Source organism: Ctenocephalides felis, unplaced genomic scaffold (genome assembly GCF_003426905.1).
Source record: "Ctenocephalides felis isolate EL2017-DRISC unplaced genomic scaffold, ASM342690v1 CF-g0.4_SCAFFOLD_00845, whole genome shotgun sequence".
Taxonomy (NCBI): domain Eukaryota; kingdom Metazoa; phylum Arthropoda; class Insecta; order Siphonaptera; family Pulicidae; genus Ctenocephalides; species Ctenocephalides felis.
The window spans coordinates 65,192,685-65,204,190 of record NW_020536999.1 but is presented as its reverse complement, the minus strand read 5'-3'; positions in this window follow the sequence as shown (position 1 = coordinate 65,204,190).

Here is an 11,506-nt window from a genome sequence, read left to right as displayed (position 1 = left end):
TTTAAAATGTCGTTTTGCCTAGAGTTTTATCTCTATATTAGTAAATCCGTATTCTCTCATATCTTTACTGTGTAACTCAGAAAGAATCTTAATCAGTTGCATAAAATTAAAGTTTTATTTCATTCACTCTTTATTCATTTTTTGTGTAATTTTACTTTTATCATTTTATTAATGGAATAATAAAAAAGGATTCCATCTGGCTTCGTGAGCACTATTGCGAGTTTTACGACGACAGTAAAATATCATGTCAAGTCTGCTGAGAGATATAAAACTGGTCATAAAGTGATATAATTGCTTATAGCCGAACGTGTAATCAAATATTTCGGTGTTAGGTAAATTTTATTAGCTGTGATAGCAATAATAATAGATGTGATATTGTTCGTTAATGATTAATTTTATTCCTAAGTGCAAATTATTAAGATTATGTAATCAAGATAATTAAAAATTATTCCTGCACGTCAACAAAAATACACAAATAATATTTTTCACTATATCAAAAATTAATTATAATTATAGTAGTGCGTGGCTTAAAGGTCCGCGGGTAAGAAAGTCCACTACCGATATCTCAAAATCTAGTAAAGTTAACAATTTTGTAACAACAATATTTGAAGGTAGAAGAAAAAGGATGTATAACAACATTGCTATCGGGAAATAAATGGCAATGTTTGAAAATCCATAACAAACGTACTTCATTTCGTCGATAGTTTTTTGTTGTGGGCACTGTTGTTCAGTTTAAAAGACCTCAAAATAATTTTTCATAAGATATATTGTTAATTCTAGTTTCGGTTCAACAATTATTTTTATATACCCACTATAAAAGCTTACACATAGATGAGGTAGGTATAAAGGACCAAGTAAACTTTTACTCTGGCAAAAGTGTAAGCAATTAAACAAGTAAGCAAGTTAAACAAAAGAATTTTACAAAAAAATTGAAGAAATAGTTGTTCCAACTCTGATGAATATTTTTTATGAAATACCAAATCAATATTATATGCAATGTTATCTCTGTAAAAAATATACCCATGAAGTTTATATTTTGCATTTGTTGAAAAATGTAGCTTTGTTAAATTCCCTTTAGATTTATTAATAAGACACTGGGTCAGTTTGCCCGCTAGTCCTCTCATTTTACCCCATAGAGTAAAAAAATAGGCGACAATTTTTTGAAAAACAACAAAAAAAATATATTTTCACAATAATGAATCAGCTGAGAGTTTTGCTGAGTATAGTTAGATAGTTGCTTGTTTGATTCGTGTTTGATTTGTTGTGATATAATTGATTTGATTTTTACAATATAATTTCTCAATGTTAAATTGGACCTTTGTGCCCTACCTTATCCTGTTAAACTTCTCGTGGGTTAAGTTATAATAATTCAAAATAAAAATGTTTGCATTTCAGAGGTTTCTGAACACTTGGCATACCTTAGAAAAAATGGAAGTATATATTGGAAATAAATGATTGGAAAAATATTCGATTTCTATTGATGAGGAAACGTGCTGATTAGTTTTTTGGTAAAGCAGGTCCAGGTTTTGTATGCAGGGGGCAAAAAGTACAAAAAAATGGCAATTCAGTCTTTGAGATAAAGGAGCGTCTGATTTGAGTAATTCAAAAAGAATTGCACGTGTATTGACGGAACGAAATATTGGTCAAATTTTCAAGAAGGCAGGTTTAGCGGTTGGGAAATCTATTAAAAAGTTTAGGGCGGTGAAAAATGATCATTGAACATATGCACATTAAATTAACAAATACAGGTAACCATTCCATAACACGGTAGTTACGTTCCAAAAAACTAGTATGTTATGCGAATCCGTGTGATTCGGGACAAAGAACTAGTACAAAAAGAGCTCCAAAAATTCAAAAAAATATGTAAATGGTAAGTGCTATCCAACACTATACTTTTTTCTTTCAAAATATGCTCATCCTCTGAGCAGTTTTCCGTACTACCTCAGATCCGTGGATTATTTTTTTTTTTCAAAAACAATTACATTTGCGAGTTTAGCGAAAATTACATACTAGATGACCCAACAGACGTTGTTCTATACCCATGCCTACAATTTTTTAATATTATATACTAATATTTACCGTCTACCTAAAAATAATAATTATTGTTTTTTAAATTACTACTTCACGCCAAAATGCATATACATTTATAGTATAAGCGATGTTAAATGTAAAACTGCTTTAAACAATGACATGTCGTTTTTTGCATTTTTTTCCATTTATTTTTGCAATATTGCACATACATCCCAGTACTTTATAATCACATGCATCCTAGAAAATTTCCTGAACAAACTTCAGAAAGATTTATCAAAATCCGAATAATCGTTTAGAAGGGGTGCTTTACATAATAGCAATAAAGCTCAAATTGATTCTACGTTTTAGTTAAAAAACGTTTGTATGTGAAAAAGAAAAGGGCTGTTTTTAGGGTTTTGCCGGCAATTATTCGATTTTTTTCTCGCCGTAAAAACCATTCTTGGACTTCAACGAACATTTTAAAAAAAGAATTGGCCAATTTGGTCCAGGAGTTGTTGAGTTATGCGCTTACCAACACATTTTGCGATTAATTTTTATATATAGGATTTACCATGCAAAGTTATGTTTATTAAAATTTTGGATCCATTTTATTTAAAGGATTTTTGTTTAAGACTAATTGACTAATGTTGTAATGTAATCGTACTGCGATGTAATGTAATCGTACTGCGATTTTACAAATTTTAGATTAAATATAGTTAGATTTTCATAGATTTTACTAATTTTTTTATTTTATTAGGGTTTTGCTCAATTATACCGTGTTTGAGTAAACCCGTGCTTCTTAAACCGTGTTATTATGCAAGGGTTATGTCTGTATTTATATTGAGTTATAAGCTTTTATATATATATATATATATATATATATATATAAGCTTTTGTATTTTGTTCATGAAATACGAATAATGGAAGTTTCAGTATTTATAATAATCTATTTGAAAATATTTGATACCCTTTCGAATATTCATTCATTACAACAGCGCAAGTTCCAGCAATTTGCCTTCAGACACGATGCCGTGTTCTACTATATACTATTATTAGTTATACTATTATTAGTTATACTAAGCCAGTAATCAACGATTCTTCAACTCTCCAAATTTAAATTCCCCTGATATTTGAACCTGACAAAACGACAATATAACCCCTCGGTCAACGTATGGTCTGTCGTCCGGGCTTTTAGCGTCCATCCAGCAAAGGTATGACACTTTGGAACGTGGACGTTGGATGTGCCCTGACAATTCTGGCAGTTTTGACAAGCTCGACAGCCGGACAGATGTGTCACGTCGAAATGACGGACTCTCTACCGCCATAGCCAATGGCCCTCTAGGGGTTTAATTAAATTCTGACACATGTCAGACGCGAGAATCGGAAACGCTTTTACTATGATTACGGGTCGACGCATCGTCGAAGGTGTTTGATACCGATTCCCCGTTAGTGTGGGATAAAAATGGAAAAAAAGTATGATATATGGTATTTGGCATATCATGTCTAGGAATTTAATGGTCAGAGCAACAACGTTTATTTTTATTGATTCTGCAACGAATATGATGAATCGCGGAAAACAATCAAAATCCAAAACTAGTGGGGTGTATGGCATCGTGCCTTAAAGCAAATTGCTAGAACTTCCCGTACCGTAATTGAAAATCTTGGTATGGAACCCGAACAAATTTACATAAAATGTGTACACATTATGAACATTTCTATAAAATATATGATAATTTGATGTGCATATGTCCAATAAACATTTTTGACCGGCAAATGATATTTTTTTAACTTATTTTTATTGAGAGTCCATAACCGCTGGACCTGCCTTCCCAATAATTTAACCAGTTCTTTATCTTGTCATCTTGACAACTAAAGTATTTTTTGAATTATTAAAATCGAACGCCCCGTTCTCTCAAAAACTGAGTTACCGTTTTTGGCACTTTTTGCCCGGTATCTTTGGAACGACTAGACCTGCCTTCGCCAAAAACTAATCAGCACGCCTCCCTATCAACTCATTGTCAACACGAATCAAATGTTTTTTGAATTATTTAAATCGGTTGATCCATGTTACCGAATCCGTCGACGAAAATTTGTATCCGCACACGCACACACGCACACACGCACACACGCACACACACACACACATATACATCCGTTTTTTGTAAGGAATGCCAAAATGTTCAGAAACTTTTGAAACGTAAAGATACAAATTTTTATTTTAGATTTTTTTGCAATTACTATAACTAGTCCTACGGGAAAGAAACTTAAATGCTCTACAGGTTTTAACTATTGACATGAAAATGCATGATGAAATAAAAAAAAATTTAAATAAATTGAAAATTCAACATGAAATACTTGTTTGATATTTTGAAAACAACATTTAAATCTTAGAATTCATAAAATCTTATAACTAAATTGTTGTTTACTTTTTTGCCCTTTAGGAATTTTTATATCAGAACTTTGCGATTAATGACGATTGATCATAAACTATTAACAATAAAATATCCGATGAGTTCATGAGTTTGTTTTATAAATGAACATGCAAAGTTTATACTAGTGGGGTACATGGCATCGTGCCTTAACACTTTCTGTATCGTAATTAATAATCTTGATACGGAACCCAAAAAAAAATCACACAAATGTGTGCACATTATTAAAATCTCTATAAAATATCTGCTAATTTGATGTACATATACCCAATTAACATTTTGACTGCCAAATGACATTTTTTAAGTTATTTTTATTGAGAGTCCATAACCACTGGACCTGCCTTCCCAAAAATTTAATCAGACAATCTTTATCTTGTCAATACAAGCAAAATGTTTTTTGAATTATTAAAATTGGACGCTCTCTTCTCTTAAAAACTGAATTACCGTTTTCGTCACTTTTTGCCCCGTATTTTCAGAATGGCTAGATCTGCCTTTGCCAAAAACTAATCAGCACTCTCTAATCAGTCTCCTTATCAATACAAATCGATTGTTTGTTGAATTATTCGAATCGGTTGATCGGTGTTCCCGAAATCGTCGACGAAGGTTTGTACACGCACACACACACATACGCACACACAAAATGCTCAAAAACTTTTGAAACTTAAAAACATATGAAAATTATCATTTTAGATTTTTTTGCCATTACTATAACTTACCCTACGGAAAGTTAATAAAAATAACATAAATCGCTATCATGTTAGGCGAGACTGAGTACGGTTGTGCCAGGGTACGGTAATCACAGTCGTCATAACAGCTAAATTATACTGTTTATGTAAAAGAGTCTAAAACGAGAAAAAAGTATGTTTGTTCCAATAAGTTTCCATTACTGCATTTAGTTTGTGCACCGCATTGCTTTCAAAGAGCCAAAAAATGTTCGTCGTTCGATTTCTTTCTACAATAACTGTTAATTGTATACATATAGAACCATTTGTTTGTTATTTTACTGTAAGTTGAACATTAGTAGATAATTTACAATTAGTTTTAGCGTAAATAATTTTGATCGATTATAACGAAGACTTGTATCCAAAAGTACAGCATTGGGTACGGCTGTGACAAATTTTGTAGGTTAGGCTGTAAAATGTATTTCTTGTTTTTTCCGGGTGAAGATTACAAAAAAAATTCTAAGACAAAATGCAAAATAAAAATAGAAAATAAAATTCAATATGATTAAAAAAAGGTCTTACAAATATTTCTTATTAACTTTGTTTGAAAATATGTTTTATTATATAATGTTATATTATACACATAAGCTTTTTTTAATTGATTATATTGTTTTGTGTTTCTGACAATCAAAAATGTATTGGTGTTTATGCCTATTGTTTTTCAATCTATTTTTAAGCCTGTCACAACCGTCCCTGCAGGTGTTGCCTTTTTCTTGTATATTTTGTAGACCAATGTTCATATTATTATTGAATTTACTTCTCTCCCAACTAAATGGTAAATTAAGAATATTATTGCTCATCTAATCAAAAGTGGCACAATAGTACCCAGTCTCGCCTACTTAATATATTTCCAAATATATTATTATCTGAAAAATGTATGAAAACAAAAGTTTGTATTGTTTTATTTTATATTTTAAATTAACTACCCTATTTGCAAAAATACATCAAGTTTTTGTGAGTATTTTATTTTTATTCAACATGAAATACTATACTATATAATAATTGATGTCGAATAAGGTGATCTAATACAACGTAAAAAGTATTTAATATGAGTTTGGTGCACTAGCCAATGTTTTGCAGTTCTATTGTGGTCGGAGGCTTTAAATACTTGCCCTTTATGTGCTCTATGTTCAAGATAATTTTTTCTGCATTTTTCGCATTATAACAAATTAAACTTGGAATGCAATTTTGTTTTGAGAACGATTTTTTTCAGTTATGACCTTCTCAATAAAATTTATTAAATGTTTATTCAAAATCTTTAGATAAAAAAGGTTCATCATCGACAACTTCAACAGATTTCTTTGATTATCTAATTTATGCGTTCGCTCGCATATACGAGTCTCATAAAATATTTTCAGTATAAAGATCAATTGAATGAGATATATGAAATATGCTGATTTATCGCTATATTAATGAAAGAAACGATAATATTGAATGTATCTTCAATATGTGATCTTATTACATCGTGCATGAAGAACCTAATTTGAAAATGATTGAATGATAAAATAATGTTACTACATGGATATTTCTCAACAAAATGTAGTTCGGCAGTAGTTTTAAGGACCATCATATAAGCAACTTTTGCGGAATTTTAGAGAATTTTGAAATTTTTGTACGTTTGGTTATAGTAATGCAAAATGGAAGTTTTTGCATACCGTTACGTTTCACAGGTTCTGAACATTTTGGCATACCTTAGAAAAAAATGATGTACGTAAATGTGTGTGTGTGTGTGTAAAAACTCTTTTTTTTGTTAAACTAATGCACACAATAGCGGACAAAATTAGTAGATTCGCTGCGAAAAACAAGTCAAGATTGGAGAACTATCCAAATGATCTCTCAAAAGACCTACTCTCCTGCTAACACTATCAGGGGACTAGAAAGATTAGATCCATTAGATTTAGTATAGTAATATATTTAGTATAGTACTTGTAATTATTTTCTGTACATATTAAACAAACTTGAAATACTATCAATGGGTAGTATTTAAAAATTTCATTTGTTATTTTAGTCACAATAATTACTGAATGCATTTTAGGCAGTTGTAGTTTGATTTGAAAAAAAAAATTAAACTTGGATGAATTTTTGTCGTAGCGCCGTGATATTTTAGTATATTCTATAACGTCATGATACATATCGTCAAAATCATTGAATTTTTTTTTCAACGGTGCCAAAAACTAATTAGCACGATTACCAACCAATATCGGGGCTTTTGATATTTCAAATTCAATTCAGGATTGTGGGCTAAAACATGAACAAAATAATTTTCATTTTCAGTTATTTACAAAGAAAATTCTTAGCTCATTGATGTGCAAAACTGACAAATGTTAGTCTGTATCGAGTTACATTGAATGGGTTTTAAATGTTTGAAATCCAAACGTCGTCAAAATGTTAAAAATTATACACACACAATTTTTTTCCAAATTTGATTTCATTCAATTCAGACTTTCTAGAAACGAGAAAACAAAAATCAGCAAATCGAGTGTTTTTCTTTCGGAAAGTTAAAAAAACACCTTCTGGTGGTTAGAAATGATCATTAGTCATATGCAAAACAGATTATCAGATATTTCATAAAGATTTCAAAATTATGTACAATTTTTGCTTACATTTGTATGGATTCCGTATCAAGATATATAATTTTTAACAGTTAGACTGCGGCTAATACATCAAGATCTTAAAATTCTAACTGTGGGAGAAGAAATTAATCGTTTCTGCTTCAGATACAAGACTGTGCGAAGTCGACATCCAAACCAACTAGCGTGTGACCTGCTTAAGCCTTTACCAACAAAGCGACTTAAGAGAAAAAACTGTAATGATTTACTACACCAAACCACATAATATCTGGAAAAGTACAATCGCAGGATAGCGATCCTGTTTAAGTAACTGAGTGTATAGTTTGAAATAAAAAAATGAGTGCGCGTAAGGTTCACACGCGATTATAGTAAAACTTTTTTGCTATTGTGCGAGTTGGCATTTAAGTTAAAAATAAATACATCATATAACAATTTTGAATAATGTTCATCAGTAATATGGTAACACTCGTGATGCACACATTTTTTAATGTCAACCGTTGTACATATTTATATAATAATAAATTATAAATGTATAAAAGCATTAAAAATATTTGTAATATTTGAAAACAATAATGCAATTAAAGTCATACGACATGATCGGTTTGTCGGCTACAAAAACTATTGTTGAGCTTGATCTCTTGTTTAGAGTAATAAATTTGAATATCAATTTATTCTTCATTATTTTTAAAAATATACAACTTTGTAATACTCAATAGCCATCATAAACGAAAAACATGTAGACTTCCTCTAAACTTCCAGAAGTGTCTGGGCTATAATTCTGAGAAAGATATATCTTCGCCGTATCAGAATGAAGTAGTACTGCTTTAATATTTTTTAATATCTTCAAAAATGCAGAGAATTATTGTGTTAAACAACGCCTGAATAAAATGGGGCCGGCCGTGGTCCCGTGGTAAGAACGTGGGCTAGCAAATCCTAGTCCCGGGTTCGAATCCAACCTCGGTCGGTTCGGTATCAAAGCAGCTTGATACCAAATTTTCACTTGAAATCATAGATTTCAAATATCATTTCAAGTGAAAATGGCCTTTCGTGGGCATAGCTGTAGCGGCAACATGCCACTTGGAAGTAAAGAGGTACTAAGATTGTATCGCTTTGAAATACAAAAGGAAGTCGAGTTGTATCCCTATACAACAGAAAAATGTAAGGCCTCTGACATCGTGCAACCATGATTGAGTGCAATTTCAACTCAACCCACGGACCTGCCCTTGGAAGAAATATTCGTAAAAATAAAAATGTAATAAACAGTAAAAATATGTAAAGAAAAAGTAAAATATATGTAGTATGTAAGATAAAAAGGAAAAATAATTAGTAATAAAGTTTTTTAAAAAAAAAAAAAAAAAAAATTGTTTTCACAATTTCACTTGTCATGTAATTGTGTTTGAAGAACTTCATGTAATTAAAATTAATTACATAATAAATTATAAAATTATAAAATTAATTAATATACAATAGTTGATTGCTCGTTTTTTTTAGTTTTTCGTTGGCGATACAGTTTCATTCTTTGAACAGTTGTAGTATCTGTCTTGCACATAAAAATAATTTCCGATTTAGTAACCTCAAAAATATATAGTAACCATAAATAATACAAATTACTTCAATTAACTTACGTTTCTTATACAGGTTTTCCATTTGCTTTATTATTTACACTACAAATATTTATGGGGAACGGGATAAAATATTCTTCCGATCCAGACATTTCTTATTAACTCAAGGTTTGTACTAATATTTAACCTTAAAAAGTAATGACATAAAACACCAAATAATGAACAATATGCATGACGCTTTCGGTGACGTACGCACGTATGAAGTCACGCATACAAAGAAGCCTCGCAATACGACGATCAATCAGAATCGACCCGTATAGAAAAATCTCATCGAGAGCGAATGACGAATCATTGGCACTCGACTTCGCCGTAACTTAATTCCGTTGCATTTGTACGGATTTACACCCATGTCACGCCTAAAAAAGTTTTACTTCAATAATAAAGTTATCTGCGACAAAAGGACAGTGTACTGAACAAGTTCGACAGATCATCAAAAGAAGATTTGAATTCCTTTTTCATTTCAATCGTTTCTAATATCTAAAATTCTTGATTGAATTGATAAAACTAGAATGCTATACCATGACTATACCTATAAGCTGCCATCAGTCTAACCTTTTTCCTTCAATTCAGCACTACCCAGCTTCATAGCAGGTACCTTAGCACGTGTGATTGTCTGGTCCACGCCAGAAACGCGTTGCACCTAATCTTCTTAAATTGCCAAGACATTAGCACGTCCGAAATTGTGCAGAACAAAGTAAGCAAAGACGAGATAGTACATAACATACGCGCAATAATGTTCCACGTATAAATTCTAATTTGCGAGGCCTACGCCGAATTGTTGGGTGCGTCGCGTTACACGTTACACGTTACGTTACGTTACGTGACGGTCGTTCATAACAATTAGTCGACGGCTCTCCATTAGTTGCAGGCATTAAAAGTAACTAGTTGATATAGATGATTCTGCCTGGCAACGGGTTGTCTGCTGCTACTTATTGCCGAAATAAATCGTTGATTATGCAATCAAAGTGGATAAGCACACGATGATTACTTTGCTGTAATTTTAGCAAATATTTCATATAATCAGAACTGAAATTACACAGATATTACTTTTTTTCATCAAAAATTCTCTTTTTTGAACTTCCTGTAGGGTAAGTTATAGTAAAGGACCGAAAATCGAAAATAAAAATTTTGGCATATCTTCGTTGAACATTATAGCATGCCCCAGAAAAAATGGATGTGTGTGTGTTTTGTGTGTCCGTATTTTTTCGTCCACGTTTTCGGGCGCACGGATCAACCGATTTGAATGGTTCAAAAAACATTCGATTTCTATTGATACGGAGATGTGCTGATTAGTTTTTGGCAAAGGCAAGTCCAGCCGTTACGGAAATACGGAACAAAGAGTGTAGAAAATACAAATCGAGTTTTTGAGAGAACGGAGTATCCAATTTGAATTATTTATTTATTTATTTATTTATTTATTTATACGCCAATCGGCTTTATACAGTTTTATAATATTGTTTGCTAATTCATAACTTGTATACATATTTATATCTATATACACATACACAAATTATGCAAAAAAAAATTCAATTTGAAACTTAAATGTACCCAGGTTTCAACTATTGACATAAAAATGCATGATGAAATAAAAACAAATACAAATAGATTAAAAGTTTAGCATAAAAGACTTATTTCATCTTTTGAAAACAACATTTTAATCTAAGAATTCATAAAGTCTTATAGCTAAAACTTGATTGGTGTTTACTGATTTGTCTTATAAGCATTTTTGTATCAGAACTTTGCGATTGATTATAAACCATTAACAATAAAATATCCGATGGTTTGTTTTTTATAAGTACAATAAAAAGATTATATAATAGTTATATTAAAGATTATATAATAGTTATATCATGCAAAGATTATATAATAGTGATGTGCTGATTAGTTTTTGGCAAAGGCAAGTCCAGCCGTTACGGAGATACAGAACAAAAAGTGCAAAAAATAAACATCTAGTTTCTGAGAGAACGGAGTATCTAATTTGAATGATCCAAAAAATATTCAATTTGTAACAATTTTGAGAAGTGATGATTACTTGGCAAATGCAGGTCCAGGCATTTCGAAGATACAGAGTATAAAAAATGGCAATTTTAATTTTGTTTTCGAAAAAAAATATATATATCGAAAATAATTTTGATATCTAACCTTGTTTAACC